The sequence below is a fragment of the Symphalangus syndactylus genome, chromosome X, assembly GCF_028878055.3.
Source record: "Symphalangus syndactylus isolate Jambi chromosome X, NHGRI_mSymSyn1-v2.1_pri, whole genome shotgun sequence".
Classification (NCBI taxonomy): domain Eukaryota; kingdom Metazoa; phylum Chordata; class Mammalia; order Primates; family Hylobatidae; genus Symphalangus; species Symphalangus syndactylus.
The window spans coordinates 65,269,827-65,283,234 of NC_072447.2; the positions used below are offsets into that span (position 1 = coordinate 65,269,827).

At 37.0% G+C, this 13,408-nt stretch overlaps 1 protein-coding gene across 2 annotated transcripts in view; it reads left to right on the forward strand.

Moving 5' to 3' along the window:
* The window catches only part of MAGED1 (MAGE family member D1), a 99,439-nt gene that overhangs the window by 72,059 nt on the left and 13,972 nt on the right, over window positions 1-13,408 (forward strand). Inside the window, exon 2 of one of the 2 annotated variants that reach the window (XM_063635144.1) lies at window positions 10,064-10,137. The exons of the other annotated variant lie outside the window; for it this stretch is intronic. The gene's annotated coding sequence lies outside the window, so the exon portion shown is untranslated. The remainder of the gene's footprint in view (window positions 1-10,063; window positions 10,138-13,408) is intronic. 2 annotated transcript variants of the gene reach the window in all.

Here is a 13,408-nt window from a genome sequence, read left to right on the forward strand (position 1 = left end):
TAATTCGATGCCAGGCAATGTGAATTTTACCTTTCGCTAAATTTTGGTGAAATTTTTTCTTTTGGTGCTAGATATTTTTATATTCCTACAAAGCTACCTGAGCTTTGTTCTGAAATGCACTTCTTTGGAAACAGTTAGATCTTTTTGAGTCTTGCTTTTATGATTTGTTAGGCAGGACCACAGCAGTTTTTTGCATAAAGCTAATTATCCCTGACTGATGAGGCAAGACCCATCTGAGTATCCCATGCCACATGAATTAGGAAGTTTTCCACTTTAGCTGGTGAGAACAGCATGGTCCCCAGACCTGTTGGAGCTTCTGGCACTTGTTCCCTTTAATCTTTTCAGGTGATTCTTTCCCCAGCCTCAGGCAATTTCCTTTTATGAATTCACTGATCAGTACTCTGCCGAATACTTAATGGCAATCCTTCAAAGATCTCCAGTGTTCTCCCTGTGTAACTCTCTCTTTTTGGGTACTCTGCTCTGTGAACTCTAGCTACCTTGGTCTTTCTGGTCTCTCATCTCTGCCACTCCAATTCAGGGAATCCCCTGGATTCTGACTACATTCTCCCTTGTTGCTCCACAAACTGGAACCTCTCAAGCAGTAAGTGCTCACTTCTTTTTTCCTCATCTCTCAGGGATTACTGTTCTTCATTGCCTAATGTTCAGTGTCTTGAAAAACCATTATTTCATATTTTCTGTCAATTTTTAAGTGTTTTTTGTCAGGTTGGAGGGCAAAATCCTGTCTCCAGCTTGGCTCTTAGGAAGTTATATGGTGGAGACCTGTTAGATAATTATTTTCTTTTCTTTTACAGTTGTTTGACCTTCTCACTACTGCCAAGTATCACGAATGAGTGACAGTTATAATTTTTTTTATCAAATGAGAAGAGCCTGAGAATAAGAAATGTATTCAAAATCAGGGATTTGAGGAACAATTTGGGTCACAGGGGAATGTGGCCATATATTACAAGGATAACTCCTCATGACTCTAACCACAAGGAACTTCTGAGCATAAAGACAAGTTAGAAAAGGAGATTAACCTTCTTTCAAAGGATAGATGTTTAAGGCTTGGGGTAGATATTCACAGGATTGGTTCCCAGCCAGGGGGCTTCCAAGACTATAGTAAGTGTTAGAGTAATTTTGCTCTAATCTCAGACATTCTACAGGAGGATGAAACCATACATAGGACAAGCCCACACCCACACCCATAGTGTGGGTCACATGACCATAGCTTCAGACCAATTTCAGAGACTATAAATCATCAAGAAAAGGCCATGATGGTGAGAAAACGTGTGAAGACCATTGAAGAGCCTTTGGCCAAGCTTCAGATCTTATTAACATCAGATAATTCATTAGCAGAGAGAAACTCTGTGAATGTAGTGATCATGGATGGTCTTTCTTTCTTTTTTTTTTTTTCTTTTCACATTCACTTGACTTTGTGGATGGTCTTTCAACCAGAGTTCAAATGCCATTCATTATTGTTAAATACATACTGAAGCCATAGAAATGCAGTCAGTGGAAAAAAGCCTTCAGGAACAAATCAAACCTGAGTAATCATGAGAAATTTCAACCTGGAGAGAAACTGTTGAATATGCAAAATGTGATACTCCACTCTGTTCTTATCCCATGCAGACTCCCCCAATCTGTGTAAGTGATTCCTTTGGATCCCTCCTCACATGGCTTTGGTGAGGGAGTTGCATGCCCCTCTCTTTCCTCAAGAAAAAGGAAAACACTCTTCCCCAAGCCAAGGACTCACAACACTGTAAATTCTTATCGAATTCTTTCTAGCTTTCTATGAACATATGGGCTGAAAAGGAATGGAATGAATACCAGTAGCATGACTAGTATGCTCTCCCCATGTAACGCCTGTAGGATTGTGTTCAGATCTCCTGGGATGTTCTTTTTCGAATGTGGAGGCACTGGGTACCTTTTTCTTTTTCTTTTTTTTAAAGGCTATATGGCTTTAACCAAAATTCTGAGGAAAGTGTGAAAGTTCCATTCAATAACCTGCTAAATTTATATTACCTTTTCTCATTTAATATTACAATAGATGCATGCTTCTGCCATTAAAAACATCTAAATCGGGTTTTTTATCACTCCAAATTTAAAGCATAGTCTTCAAAGGTAAATTACTAAGAAAGTATAGATATTTTTTAGGCTCTAAATATACGTTTCTGAATCGTTTTCTAGTAAAAGGAATATTTGTTTGGCTTTTCAATAGCAAAGGACATCCTCAACATTTTTTTTTTAATGGAGAAAATGATGGTGGAAAAGAAAGTCATAGATTGCATTTTTTCCTAGATCAAGAATTCGTAAATAAGACTAAGAGGCAAGACACCAACCAAAAAAAGCATTTGCAACAAGTGTGACAGATACAAGGTTAATAACCTTAATGTACAAAGAACTCTCACAGCAAAATACAAATCATTAAGAAACACCGAGAGTATCTTCCCATCGTTAATAATAATAATAAATACAGTTTGAATCAATTAAATGTCATTTTGTCTATAAAAATGGCAAAGATATTTTTAAAGCAAATGTTCAGCACTATTAAGGGCATGTGAGAAGTCTTCTGCATTGCTAGTGTTGACAAAAACCTTTCTGGAAAGCATTTTGGTATTATTGAATAACGGCCTTAAAATAGTTCATACCCCTTTGAACTAGTAATTCCATTTCTAATAATATACCATAAGGAAATAATTGGAGGTATGCACAGAGGTTTGTTGGGGGAAAATCACCACAATGATAATCTAGTGAACAAAAATAAATGGAAACAAGATTTTTGTTATTTAGTCAAGTAGGTAAGTTCATATGATGGGATATTACACGTTATCATAAAGAATTTTGCAAAGACTTTTTAATGTCATAGAAAATGTTATGCCAAGATAATTGTGATAAAACATTACATACAAAAAGAATCTCAGATGTAGTATATTAATTACAACTGTGCATGTATGTGCGTGATGTTAGACTTGGTATGGACCATATTCCCAATGTTTTTCAGATGATTTTTCTTTTATAAAATGAAATCAGGAAATGTCATACTATGCAGTTGAACTCATATGACTTTTCTGAGTCCAGCTACATATCTGTTTTAATTGTTGTTAATGTTCCATGATTGCCAAATTAAGTGGTTTATGAGGTTTATATTGATGCTGAACATCGAGGACACATATGGCACTAAATCATACCCCAGGTGTCGAGAGCATTCAGATATGTCTTGAAATTTTCCAGTGCAAATCAAAGAGGGATTCTATGTCACAAGATACCAGAAGCTTACATGGTAAGGTCATCTGATGCGGTATCAAACAAACATCCCCAAGCTGTGCATTTAGGTTCTACTTGCAGGCTTCCTCCCCTTGTCTCTTCTGATAACCTTCTGCTTATTAATGGAATGTGAGTTGCTGTGGTGATGGGGGTGAGGAATTAACTGGAAGGGAATTGTGCAATATGAAGGAAGGTGTAATCTATTTAAGTCTATAAGAGATTACAAGTCACCAAGAAAGCTGCGATGGTGAGAAAATGTGTGAAGAGCATTGAAGAGCCTTTAGCCAAGCTTCAGATCTTATTAACGTCAAAATTCGTTAGCAGTGATGAACTCCATGAATGTAGTAATCATGGATGGTCATTCAAGCAGAGTTTGGATGTCATTCATTATTGTTAAATACATACTGAAGCCATAGGAATGCATTTGATATAATCCTAAGATGTCACTTTGTCTGCTCTTATGATGCAAACTGGCACCAGAAATCCAGCCAACTTTATTAAAATTGTGGAAATCTGACTGGACTCAGATCCATTAATCCTTGAAAACAGGTAATACATGTATTTTTGCCATCATTATTTCTCCAGCACTTATCACAATGTGTAGCACTTTACTTGGTATACTTTTAAAATATTTTAAAATTCTTATACATATATAAATAAAGAAGATAAAATCAAGTTGACTCAAGTCTAGAAAACATGGATGAGGGATTTAAAAATTCTAAAGTGTTTATTCTGAGGCACCACATTGCTTTATGTTTGGGCCTCAGTGTATATTATCAATGTAGAGGCTTCAAGAAGGACCCATTATTTCATATGGTTTTCTATCCTTTACTTAAGGGTGTTAAAATCTCATGCTATGATTTTGTTGTTATTATATTTTGCTTTAAAGTACTATGTCTGATATTAATACATCATCTTTTTATTATTTGCATGTCATAACTTATTCCATCCTTTTATTTTCATCTTTGCTGTATCTTTGTTTAAGATACTTCTCTTGTTAATTGCATGTAGCTGCCTTTATAATGGGAAGATACATAAATTTCCTTTAATTACAGCATCCTCAAATATTCTGTAATTGGAGATTTGATTTCCTCTTTGAAGGAAAGCTTCATTTATTCCCTCTCCAGTGCTCTCCCTTTCTTTATGTACTTCCAAGTTTCTGCCCTGTATCATTTTCTTTCTGCCTGAAGAAAATCTTCTAATATTTCTTACAGGGCAGGTCTGTTGGTGATCAATTCATTCTATTTTTGTTCATCTGAGAATGTCTTTATTTCTCCTTTACTTTTTTTCTTCTCCTTTACTTTTGAAAGATCTTTTTCTATATGTAGAAATCTAGGGTGGTAGTCATTTTTCTTTTAACACTTTAAATATTTCACTTTACTCTTGTTGCTTGCATGGTTTCTGATTAAAGCTGCTATAATTATTATTCTTGTTCTATTATAAGTAAGATATTTGGTGTTCTTTGAGCTTCCTGGATCTGTAATTTGGTGTCTGTCATTAATTTTGGAAAATTCTTTGCCATTATTACTTGATATTTCTTCTGCTCTATTCTCTTTCTCTTCTCCATCTGATGTTCCAATTATGCATATGTGACTCCAGATTTGCCTATCCATCAAGATTTTAGGGTGATGATTTGCCCTGAAATTACATTTCTCTGACAGGTCCAAAAAAGTAATTGATTTTTAGTTTGTCCAGGTTTTTTTTTTCTGGTTGTTGGTGCCTCCAGCCTCACATTGATTCTGTGGTGGAAGAAAGGCATGGGGAAGCAAAGAGTCAGTAGATATTGTGGGTTCCTTAAAAAGGAGGAACCAGAAGCCCCATATTCTAGGGATGGGAAGAAATGCCAGGTAGATTTGTAAGATCCTTAAGCAATGTGTTCTTGTGTCTCACCTTCTGGCTAAGGCCAGAGAGGACAAGACTACAAAATAGAATTGTCTGTGTGGTGTCTATAATTATTTGGAGCCTCTTCGTGTGGTTTCCCTCAGCTCAGGGTATTACGGGAGTATATGTGAGACAAAGACAGCCTCACAGAGATTAATAGACTTCAGCGTATCATAGGAAGAGCAGAATGTTTTCCATGTATATGAGTGATATATGATACCCAAAGAGAGAGTTGGACCCAAAGCAGCTTCACAGTAAAGAAGGAAGCTCACTCAACAACTACCTGCTTGGACAGACATTAGTGAACAAATATGACATGTATGCCAGCATGGATACATGATACCCAACATATGTTACCCATCCTGATGTTTTGACACATTTAACATCCCTAGAACTTAAATACAACCCCAAAGCAGAGAGTGAAAGGGGGACTCCATATTGCTGGAGATTAAGTTTCCACCACTCGGTAGAATGGGAACTTGACATAGAATTTATATTGAGTTGCAGAGAAAATAACTTACATTTCCTGCATACCGGAGTTTGTCAGATAATACCCATATCTGCAGAACAATCATCAACAGAAAGTGGGTGATAAACACTGAGTATCTCAAACAAATTTATCTACTCAAAACATGGGATATGTGGCTCTTATAGTAGAAAACCACGGTGGTCTTACCTGAAGGCCAGAGTGAGATGTGAGAAATGACCTCTGGCATTTTGGTGGGTACCAGCATAAAGGGAACTGAGAATCTGAGGAGAGCAAAGGACAACTTCTCTGCAGAATGAAAACACTGTCATTGGTGAGGTGTGATTCTACTTCATTTCTTCATCTTCCTGTCCCTGTCCCTCTTACTTCAAACACTTCTCTTTTCTCCCTGGTTATTTCCTCTACTCCTTCCTTCCTCTTTTTTACCCCTTTCCTTGTTTATTTTTCATCCCTCCTTATCGCTCCTTAACCTCTTGTCTTAGTCAGTTCAGGCTGCTGTAACTGACTACCATAGACTGAATGGCTTAAACAATAGAAATACACTTCTCACCATTCTGGAGGCTGGGAAGTCCAAGACAAAGGCACTGGCAGATCTGCTGTCTGTTGAGGGCTCTCTTTTTCCTGGTTTGCAGATAGCCATCTTCTTGTTGTGTCCTCACAAGGTGGAGAGCAGACCGAGGAAGCAAGCTTTCTCCCTTCTCTTCTTATAAGGTCATTAATCTCATTATGAGGGCTCTACCCATATGACCTAATTACCTCCCAAAATCCCCATCTCCAATACAGTCACACTGAGGATTTAGGTTTCAACATCTGAATTTGGTGGGGCCACAAACATTTTGTCCATACCACCGCTCTATCTACTCCTGCTTCCCTCTCACGCTCTTCTACCTTACGTCCTCTTCTCTTTCCTCTTGCTTTTTCTTTTTCTTTCCTTTTTTTTTTTTTTTTTGAGATGGAATTTCGCTCTCGTTGCCCAGGCTGGAGTGCAATGGTGAGATCTTGGCTCACTGCAACCTCTGCCTCCTGGGTAGAAGCGATTTTCCTGCCTCAGCCTCCTGAGTAGCTGGGATTACAGGCACTTGCCACCACGCCCAGCTAATTTTTTGTATTTTCAGTAGAGACGGGGTTTCACCATGTTGGCCAGGCTGGTCTCGAACTCCGGACCTCAGGTGATCTACCTGCCTCAGCCTCCCAAAGTGCTGGGATTACAGGCATGAACCACTGCACCTGGCCTCCTCTTGTTTTTTCTACTTCAACTTAGTATCCGTTCTTTCTCCATTATCTTATTTTTCCTTATCTTCCTAATTCCATTTACTTCCAGCTGCTATTTTCATTCATCTTTTCTTATTCCTGTTATATTCTTTCTTCTTTTCTTCTTCCCTCTCTTCCTCCTCAATTCCTTTCTTTCCTACTTGACCTTCTTTCTAATTTCTCCCACTCTTCATGCTCCCATCTAACAAGATGGTGGAAAAGAGAGAAAAAGGTAATAGAATGGAATAAAAATGTACTTAAAATGGTAACAGGAATAGGTGATGGGTTTGACTGGGGAATAAGGCAGAGAGAGGCATTATGAATAACCCAAAGTAAAATAGGGAGAGAAAGAAGCTATTAAATATGATTTTTAAAAACTACTTAAAAATGGTAAAGTCACTTCAGGAAAAAGAAAGGGATGTTACTTACTTAGATTATTACTCAATATTGCTCTTGATGTTTTAGCAACTCACGTAAGAGAAGACCACCAAATAAGTGCTATTCATATTGTAAAAGAAGTGATCAAATTATTTCTTTTTCTTATAGTGTGATTGTACATTAAGAAATCACAATAGATTTTTTAAAAAATAAAATACTAGAATTGAGGACTTCCAGAAAGAAGTAGTAAACAGGGTAGATGTATTTTCCCTATTCATCTCTGGAAAAAATATATAAACAAAACATAAGAAGATCCAGAAAGTTGAAAAGAAGATGATATATTCTCTAGGGAACTTGGAACCAAGGAATCAACATGGAGGTAAGTTCCCTGTGTTTTCTTTTTGCTGCATACATCCTAGACCAGATGCTAGAGAAACTGGCAAACTGGAAACACCAAAAGGCACAGACAAAAAAAAAGCCTCAATGTAAATCCACTCTTTCTTCATCTAAAGAACAGACAGCTTAGCAAGGCAATTTTTTTTATTTATTTATATTTTTGAGACAGAGTCTCACTCTTGTTGTCCAGGCTGGAGTGCAGTGGCACGATCTTGGCTCACTTCAACCTCTGCCTCCTGGGTTCAAGCGATTCTCCTGCCTCAGCCTCCTGAGTAGCTGAAATTGCGTGCGCCACCATGCCCAGCTAATTTTTGTATTTTTAGTAGAGACGGGGCTTTGCCATGTTGTCCAGGCTGGTCTCGAACTCGTGACCTCAGGTGATCCGCCCGCCTCAGCCTCCCAAAGTGCTGGGATTACAGGTGTGAGCCACCGCGCCTGGCTGACAAAATTTTTTAAACAGTGACTGCTGTACTGTAGCTAAATACCAGAGGCGGCTATACCTCTACCCCTGCTAGCAAAGGCCAACTAGAGAGACTTCCACCCTTGCCAGCCTGTAATAAGACCTCTAGTTCCCTTATAGAGTGGTAAGATGAACGGGAAGTGGGAACATCCTAGTCCCCTCAGTTAGTAGAGACCATGTGGGGAGCCTAGATTTCCACCCCTAATGAGTGATAATGAGGTGCCTCTCCCCTAACAAATGGTGTGGTATCAAGAGGAAGCCTAATGAAGAGTCAGGTTTTTATCACCACCCAACAGTAACAATGATACCTGTCTATCAGTGGTCTCAATGGAGGCCATTTGGAGAGAAGTAATTGGGCACCCAGTCTCTCCCAAGCAGAGTGGTACTGGTAAAAGCTGGAACTGTCACTTAGCCCATGGTGACAGGAAGCTCCTCAACCCCAGGTATCAGTGGAATCTGAGTGTGGAACCTGGACTTCCACCTACATGTGGTAAAACAGAAGATATAAATAAGATCCAGATCTTCATAACATAATATGCAAAAATATCCAGGATTCAACTGAAAATCACTTGTCATAGTGAGAACTGTAATAATCACAACTTGAGTGACAAAAGACGGTCAACACACATCAACATCAAGATGGCACAGTTATTAGAATCATCTGACAAAGATTTTTAAACAGCCATCCTAAAAATGTTTCAGTGGGCAATTGTGAACATGCTTAGAACAAATGAAAAAAAGGATGTCTTAGCAAAGAAATTGGAAATCTCTAAAAGAAATCAGAGATATAAAAAAAATTAATAGGAAATTTTAAAACTGAAAATTTTAATACATGGACTTTAAAAAACAAACCTCAGTAGATGAACTCAACAGCAAAATAAAAATAAGAATTAATCAGGGAACTTGAAGATAGAACAATAGAAATTATTCAGTCTGAATGATAAGAGAAAAATATACTGAAAAACAAAACAACAACAACAAAAAACAGAGCCTTAGGCACTTGTTGGACTATTACAAAAGATTTAAATATGTGTCATTGTAATCACAGGAGAAAGAGAAGAGGGACTGAAAAAGTGTTGAGAGATACAATGGCTGAAAAAGTCCCCAATTTGGGGGTGGAGGAGACAATCCCACAGATTCAGTGATTCAAGAAGCTGAGCAACCCCCCAAGAAGATACAGTCAAAGAAACCATTTTCAAACTTCTGAAAGCTTAAGACAGAACAAAAAATCTTGAAACCCACCAGAGCAAAATGACACCTTACCTGTAGAGAATACCAAAGCAATGACAGACAGAAGCTCTCTCATTAGATACCATAGAGGCCACAATATTTTTCAAGTGCTGCAAGAAAAGACTCATCAACCTGGAATTAAATACCCAGTGAAAATAAAATACCCTTTAGTAATGAAGAGTAAATCAAGACATTTCCAGAAGAAGGAAAACTAAGAATTTGTTTCTAGCCTACCTATCCTAAAATAATGGCCAAAGGAAGTTCTTATAAAAGAAATTAAGAATTCTAACAATTGTTCAAAGAAGGATGAACAGCATTTCTACACAATCGCATCCAGAAAACAAGAGGAAACAACTTCCATTAATTCTATGAAGTCAGTCTTACCCTCATCCCGAAACCAAAGTACACGAAAGTAACTTACACATTAATATGTCTCACGAACATAGATGCAAAAGTCTTCAACAGAATGTTAGTAAATCAAATCCAGTGTTGTAGAAAACGTTATACACCATGACCAACTGGAATTTATTCCATGTACGGTTCAGCATCCATAAATCCAGCAATGTAATCCACTATATCAACAGGCTAAAGAATAAAAGCCATATCATATTGATTGACAAAGAAAAAGCATTTTAGAAAATCCAACAGTTCATTTTTGCTAAAAACGGTCAGCAACCCACTAATAGAGAGTAACTTCCTCAATTTGATTTTTTAAGATATGCACTAAACCTTCACCTGGCATCAGACTTAATGGTGAGAGACTGAATTTCTCCTTGCCATCAGGAACAAGGTAAGTGTATCTGCACTCACCACTGCTATCAAAATAGTACTGGGTTGCTGGATCATATGAAAGTTCTGTTTTTAGTTTTTGAGGAACCTCTATATTGTTTCTAAAGTGGCTGTATTAATTTGCATTCCCCCAAAACTGTATGAGTGTTCCTCTTTCTCCACATCCTTGCCAACATCCATTATTTTTTGTCTTTTTGGTAATAGCCATTATTAACTGGAGTGAGATTATATCTCTTTGTGGTTTTGATTTGTATTTCTCTAATGACTAGTGATGCTGAGCATTTAAAAAATATATTCCCTTGGTCATTTGTATGCCTTTTGAGAATTATCTATTCAGGTCATTTGCCCATTTTTAAATTGGAGTATTTGGGGTGTGTTTGTGCGTGTGTGTGTTTCTATTGAGTTATTGGAGTTCCTTATATATTCTGGTTATTAAATTTCTTGTCAGTTGAATAGTTTGCAAATATTTTCTCCCATTCTGTAGGTTTTCTCTTCACTTTGTTGATTGTTTCCTTTGCTGTGCAGAAGCTTTTTAGCTTGATGTGATCCCATTTGTTCATTTTTTCTTTGTTTGAGGTGCTTTTGAGGTCTTTCTAAAAAAATCTTTGCCCAAACCAATCCTGGGGCACTTCCCTAATGTTTTCTTCCAGTACTTTAAAAGTTATAGGTCTTATATTTAAGTCTTTAACCCATTCTGATTTGATTTTTATATATGGTGAGAGATAGGTCCAAAAGAAAGAAAAATCAATATATCAAAGAGATAGCTGGATTCTTGTGTTTGTTGTAGCTCTATTCACAATGCTGAGATAGGGAATCAACCTAAGTGTCCATCAGTGGATGAATGGATAAAGAAAATATGGCATATATGCACAATGAAATATTATTCAGCCATAAAAATAAGGAGATCCTGTCATTTGCAGCAACATGGATGGAACTGGAGGACATTATATTAAGTGAAATAAGCTAGACACAGAACGACAAATATTACGTATTCTCACTTATATGCAGGAGCTAAAGAAAATTTGATTTCATGGAAGTAGAGAGTAGAGTGATGATTATCAGAGGCTGAGAAGGGTGGGGGGTGGGGAGCCTAAAGAAGGGTTGTTTAAGGGGTACAAAAATACAGTTAGATAGTAGGAATAAGACCTAGTAGTCAGTAGCACAATACAGCAACTATAGTTAACAATCATTTATTGTATATTTCAAAATAACTAGGGGAGTGGATTTGGAACGTTCCTAATACAAAGAAATGATAAATGTTTGAGGTGATGGATATCTCAGTTGATGAGATCATTATACAAGATCATACCCTGATGAGATCATTATACATCATATACATGTATCAAAGTATCACATGTAACCCATGAATATATACAACAAATATGTATCCATAAAAATTAAAAATTAAAAGTAAATCTAAGCATGCTGCTTAAAAAACAAAGCACAACAAAAAGCAAAATAATAATGGAAATTCTAGCCAGCTCAGTAAAGAAAGAAAAGCAATACAGATCAGAAAGGAAGAAATAAAACTCACTATTTCCGTCATGATAGTGTATGTAGAGATTCCCAAAAATCTACAAAAAAATAAAATCCCCTAGAACTAATAAGTGAGTTTAGCAGGTCACAGGGTACAACATCAACTTACCAATATCAATTTTATTTCTATATCCTAGCAATGAGCATCTGGAAATTAAAAATAGAATACTGGGCTGGGCACAGTGGCTCACACTTGTAATCCCAGCACTTTGGGAGGCTGAGGTGGGAGCAATCACTTCAGCTCAGGAGTTCGAAACCAGCCTAGGCAACACAGGGAGACTACATCTCTACAAAAATTCAAATAATTAACTGGGCATGGTGTCACGCACCTGTGGTCCCAGCTACTTGGGAGGCTGAAGTGGGAGGATCACTTGAGCCCAAGAGTTGAAGGCTGCAGTGAGCCATGATCGCACCATTGCACTCCAGCCTCGGCAACAGAACAAGGCCCTGTCTCAAAACAAAGAAGAAAAAAAAGAGAATACAATGACTCAAAAAAAAAGAAAAGGTGAAATACGTGTAAATTAACAAAACATATACAATATTTCTATACTAAAAACTACAACATGTTAGTGAAGAAATTAAAGAAGAGCAAAATAAATGGAGAAGCACATATCGTCACATTCATGGATTGTAAGAATCAACGTAAAAAATGATTATTAATTTTCCCTAAATTGATACACAGTTTAAGTGCAGTTCCTATCAAAATCCCTGCAAGATGTTTTGTAGATATAAATAAGATTATCCCAAAATATATGGAAAGACAAAAGAACCAGAATAATACATAAAATAATTTTGAAAAAGAAAGATAAAGTGGGAGAAATCATTCTATTCAAATTTAAGACTACTGACTATTATAATCAAGACTGTAGGATTTGGTAGATGAACAGACACAGAACAACAAAATAGAACAGAGAACTCAGAAATTGCCTCACAAATATGCCAGCTGATTTTCGACAAAGGTGCAAAAACAATTCAAAGGAAGAAGGATCACCCTTTAATCACCCTGTACTGGCCTGACTGGATATCCATAGCTCTGACACCTGCCCCCCCGCCCCCTCCCCGCTGCCAAATGAACTTCAGCTTAAACCTCACACCTCATTAAAACTTAAACCCAAATAGATGACAGACATCAATGTAAAAATTAAAACCATAAAACTTTTAGAAGATATTGTAGGAGAAAATCGTGAGGTACTAGGGCTTGTTGAAGAGTTCTTAGAAATGACATAAAACCCACAATCCATAAAAGGAAAAAAAAAAACAATAAATTGAATTTCTTCAAAATTTCCCCTGCAAAAGTCTCTGCAAACTGGGAGAAAGTATTTGCAAACCATATATCTGACAAAAGACTCGTACATAAAATACACAAACTCTCAATATTCAACAGTAAAAGAGAAAAGAAAGAAAACAATGCAATTAAGGGTAATGGGGGGCTGGGAAGGAGTTGGGGATGGTTAATGGGTACAAAATACTTAGAAAGAATGGATAAGACCTACTACTTGATAGCACGATAGGGTGACTATAGTTAATTGTACATTTTAAAGTAACATGGTGTAATTGGGTTGTTTGTAACTCAAAGGATAAATGCTTGAGGGGATGGATTCTCAATGATGTGCTTATTTTACATTGCATTCCTGTATCAAAACGTCTCATGTACCCCATGAATATATATACCTACTATGTACCCACAAAATTTTTTTAATTAAAAAATAGGTAAAAGGCATGAAGAAGCATTTAAT